Consider the following 5,111-nt stretch of genomic DNA (forward strand, 5'->3'; position numbering starts at 1 on the left):
AGCGTGCAAAATGCAGGAGCCTCAGCTCCTCTCCCAACTCCCAAACCCATTTCCAGACCCATCACTTACTGTTCAGGACCATGGCTCCTCTCTGAGAGTCAGGTCAGGACCCCACCTCCCAGGGAGCCTGCGGGATCTGAAGAGGGTCTGGATTCTCCTGCCCAGTCATCAGGGCCTGTGTGTTTCTTCCACGGGGGCTTTATGTGCTCTGCGGCAGGTCAAGTCTAACATGCAGCCCAGACACACAGAAACAAGAGCAGCTCGTCTGGAGGTCAGCCCTGGAATGATGACTACAGCGCTGGGTGGCCACCCTTGCAGGCTCCTTCCTATGCAAACCTGAAAGGCCTCTGTGACCCAGGACTGTGTAGAGGTGGCAAAGAATCATTTGAAAGACCCGAACCCATCCTATGTGATCAAACATGTACTAATGTTTACTAATCATATATATAGGATATACATATATATATATTTACACACGTAAGTATATAGAACATAATTGACATTATATAATGTAATATAAGTTACACAATTGTTGTTCAGTCGCCCAGTCATGTCCGACTCTTTGTGACCACATAGACTCAGCACGCCAAGTCTCGATCTCTCACACTATTACACAATAACAATTGCAATTATATAATAGTCATACAGAATTATATTATTGTATGTTACATATTATGTAATATTACATAATTTTATGTAATATATGCAATACATATATGTATTATACATATATGTAATATGTGTGATATATGTCTATTGTGTGTGTATATACATTACATATATGTGTTACATGTATTTGTGATATATATAATATTACATAGTATGTAAAATATAATTTTGTATAATTCTTGTATAACTATTATTGTATATAATAATACATATACACACACATGTATATGTATTTGGGTTGGTGAAAAAATTCCTTTGGTTTTTAAGTAAAAATAAAAGACATTTTTTCATTTTCACCAAGAACTTTAGTTAACAATGTATTCACTGTTTTGTTTCATTACCTTCTGCCATTTTTCAGGCAACTTCATAATTCCATCTTCCCAAAACTTTTTATTTTTTTGAGCAAAGAACTGTTGCAGGTACCTTTTACACTCTTCCAGGGAATTGAATTTTTTTCCATTAAGAGAATTTTGTAAAGACTGAAAGAAATGGAAATCTGAAGGTACAATGTCTGGTGAATATGGTGGATGAATCAGAACTTCGCTGCCAACCTGTAACAGTTTTTGCCTGGTCATCAAAGAAACACGTGGTCTTGCATTATACTGGTGGAAGATTATGCATTTTCTGTTGACTAATTCAGGATGCTTTTTGTCGAGTGCAGCTTTCAGTTGGTTTAATTGGGAGCAGTATTTTTTGGAATTAACTGTTTGGTTTTCCAGAAGGAGCTCACGATAAAGGACTCCCTTCCAATCCCACCATATATACCACATCACCTTCTTTGGATGAAGACTATCTTTTGCTGTGGTTGGTGGTGGTTCATTTCACTTGCCTTACAGTCTCTTCCATTCCACATTATTGTACAGTATCCACTTTTCATTGCCTGTCACAATTTGTTTTAAAAACAGAATGTTTTTGCTACATTTAAGTAAAGAATCTTATGTGGAAATATGGTCAAGAAGGTTTCTTTCCACTTCACTTAAGTGGAACCCAAACATCAAAATGATTACGTAACCAAGCTAGTACAAATTATTTTTAATGCTTGATTTGGATATTTTGAGAATGTTAGCTATCTCCCATGTGGTATAACATTGATTTTCTCAATTAATGTCTCAATTTAATTGCCATCAACTTTAACTTGTGTACCCAACCATGGAGAATCATCCAGCAAGAAATCTCCAGCACAAAACTTCACAAAGCAATTTAATTTAATTTTATTTTATTTTATTTTTGCCAGAAAAATTGCTTTATTATCACACCAAGGACCTCCTTGGCATCTGGAGTCAGTGATGCACTTTCAAGAAGGGCTCATTGAAGACATCAAACAGCCTTCGGGCCTTCTGGGGTCCCAGGCCTGGGCACAAAGACAGATCTTCCCGGGATGCAGCTATGAGCTGTTCCAGAGACCCAAAAGTAGTCAGGAGGGTCTGACTGTCCGTTTTGTTTACTGATTTGACAGTGGTCAGACATTCAGTCACCCGGGAAACAAAGTCCTGCTCCAGCTTCTCCATCAGGACATCGGCCAGCTTCTGCTCATAGGCCTTGTAGGTCTCCAGGTACCGCCCGGCCTCCTCGGGGCTCCAGGCCAGGATCAGGGGGCAGTCGGCCAGGATGCACATCTTAGTCAGCTCCTTGAGGGCCTGCTGAGGATCTTTCACGTCCACCTGGACAAGCAGGACCTGCAGGGTATAGCTCTTCCCCAGGGTCTGCAGCCGCTGGTGGATGCAGTCTGGGTGGAGGTTGTGGTAGCAGAGGCTGAGGAAGAGGGCACAGGTGCTCTGGCCCAGCACCTAGTCGGGGAGCACGTCCCCGAACTCCCAGGGCACATTGCGCACGAACCTCAGCACTGGGTTGCTCCTCTGCCGGGGGCTCACAATGATGCTGTTGGATTTTGCTCCTGGTTTGGGGGCCTCTCCTGCCAGGGGTTCTGGCCCCACAGGGCGTGTGGCTTCAGCCCTGCCTGGAGGTCCAGAGAGGGCGTACTCAGCGTAGGTCTGAGGGCCTGGCGGGGGTGAGATCTCCACGGTGGGCAGGCTCCGTGTGGATCTGAATAAAGGCTTGGCCCCAGGAGGAGGGACCACATCCTCGTCCGTAGGAATGAGGAATTTCTTCCTTGTGGGTGGGCCAGCAGTCTTTTGCACTGCCTCTTCGTCTATTGCAAGCTCCTTCTGGGGCCTCCTCTCCAGGCCGTGAGGAAAAGACCCCGCAAAGCACTTTTAATATGTTCTAGCAGTCAAAGTGTCTTCTCCATACACTGCACAAATCTTTTTTGGTGTTTCAGTTGCATTTTCACCTTCCTTGAAGTAAAACATAATATGCTGAAAATGTGACTTTTTTCTTGCATCTTCAGTATTAAAATAGCTACACAAAAATTCACCAATTTTGATAAGTTTTTAATGCAGGCTGATATGACAGCTGTCACAATACAATCTAACAAAATTGTTTTGAATGAAAGTGAAAGTTGCTCAGTTATGTCTGACTCTGCGACCCCATGGCCTATACAGTCCATGGAATTCTCCAGGCAAGAATACTGGAGTGGGTAGACTTTCCCTTCTCCAGGGGATGTTCCCAACCCAGGGATTGAATCCAGGTCTCCAGCATTACAGATGGATTCTTTACCAGCTAAGCCACGAGGGAAGCACAACGGTTAAAGACAACTCTACCTGCAACGCAAAAGACGCTGTTTTCATCTCTGGGTCAGAAAGATCCCCTGGAGGAGGAACTGGCAAGCCATTCCAGTATTCTTTCTGGGAAATCCCATGAACAGAGGAGGCTGGCAAGCTACAGTTCATGGGGTCGCAAAGAGTCGGACACAACTGAGCACACACACCTAAGTGCTACTAGGGCCATCTTATTAAAAAAAGCAAATGAACTCTTTGGTCAACCCAATAAATACATACATACACACACAGTGACTATTACTAAGCGTGACTGTAGTGTTATAGCCACCATGGGGGCCTAGGATGAATTGACAATCTCTCCTCTCTAGTTTGGCTCCAGGTAAACTTCCTGTGACGATCTCATCTGGTCATCCTTGCCATGACCCAACAGTGTCTCACCTGCTCACCTACTTCTTCAGCTAGTTGATCCATATTCCACACAAACCCACACAAAACCTCAAGAGAACAGTCATTTTCTTCTATCAGATCCCATTTCCTAACTGATAATAATTTCCCAAATCTCCTTTTTTTAATTTTAATTTTTTATTTTTTTGTGCTTTATTAGTTGATTGAGTAAAAGAAACCATATCCTTATGACTCCAAAGTCCAAGTCACTTCCCCTTCACCATGTTGTAAAATATGATTCCTATAGATGGCTTAAAAAGACCCATAAGATATATGCCATTTTAGGCTGCTATCAAAAAGTCTACAAACAATAAACGCTGGAGAGGGTGCAGAGAAAAGGGAACGCTCTTACACTGTTGGTGGGAATGCAAACTAGTACAGCCACTGCGGAGAACAGTGTGGAGATTCCTTAAAAAACTGGATATAGAACTGCCATTCAGTTCAGTCCAGTTCAGTCACTCAGTCATGTCCAACTCTTTGTGACCCCATGAATTGCAGCACGCCAGGCCTCCCTGTCCATCACCAACTCCCGGAGTTTACTCAAACTCATGTCCATCGAGTCGGTGATGCCATCCAGCCATCTCATCCTCTGTCGTCCCTTTCTCCTCCTGCCCCCAATCCCTCCCAGCATCAGGGTCTTTTCCAATGAATCAGCTCTTTGTGTGAGGTGGCCAAAGTATTAGAGTTTCAGCTTTAGCATCAGTCCTTCCAATGAACACCCAGGACTGCTCTCCTTTAGGATGGACTGGTTGGATCTCCTTGCAGTCCAAGGGACTCTCAAGAGTCTTCTCCAACACCACAGTTTAAAAGCATCAATTTTTCGGCGCTCAGCTTTCTTCACAGTCCAACTCTCACATCCATACATGACCACTGGAAAAACCATAGCCTTGACTAGACGGACCTTTGTTGGCAAAATAATGTCTCTACTTTTTAATATGGTATCTAGGTTGGTCATAACTTTCCTTCCAAGGAGTAAGCATCTTTTAATTTCATGGCTACAATCACTGTCTGCAGTGATTTACAACCCAACAATCCCACTTCTGGGCATACACACTGAGGAAACCAGAATTGAAAGAGACACATGTACCCCAGTGTTCAACACAGCAGTTTACAGTAGCTAGGACATGGAAGCAACCTAGATGTCCATCGTCAGATAAATGGATAAGAAAGCTGTGGTACATATACACAATGGAGTATTACTCAGCTGTTAAAAAGAATGCATTTGAATCAGTTCTAATGAGGTGGATGAAACTGGAGACTATTATACAGAAAGAAAAACACCAATACAGTATATTAACACATATATATGGAATTTAGAAAAATGGTAATGATGACCCTATATGCAAGACAGCAAAAGAGACACAGATGTAAAGAACAGAG

The 5,111-nt window shown here is 42.9% G+C and overlaps 1 pseudogene across 1 annotated transcript; it reads right to left on the reverse strand.

Moving 5' to 3' along the window:
- Nucleotides 1–1,893: 1,893 nt before the first annotated feature.
- Nucleotides 1,894–3,758, reverse strand: LOC122449241 (annotated as a pseudogene). The gene is made up of 2 exons (XR_006271929.1): nt 3,726–3,758; nt 1,894–2,879 (listed from the first exon to the last, which is right to left on the reverse strand). The product of XR_006271929.1 is annotated as a DNA excision repair protein ERCC-1-like (transcript).
- Between the last annotated feature and the right edge of the window lie 1,353 nt (nt 3,759–5,111).

This window comes from Cervus canadensis, chromosome 11 (assembly GCF_019320065.1).
Source record: "Cervus canadensis isolate Bull #8, Minnesota chromosome 11, ASM1932006v1, whole genome shotgun sequence".
In the NCBI taxonomy this organism is placed as follows: Eukaryota; Metazoa; Chordata; class Mammalia; order Artiodactyla; family Cervidae; genus Cervus; species Cervus canadensis.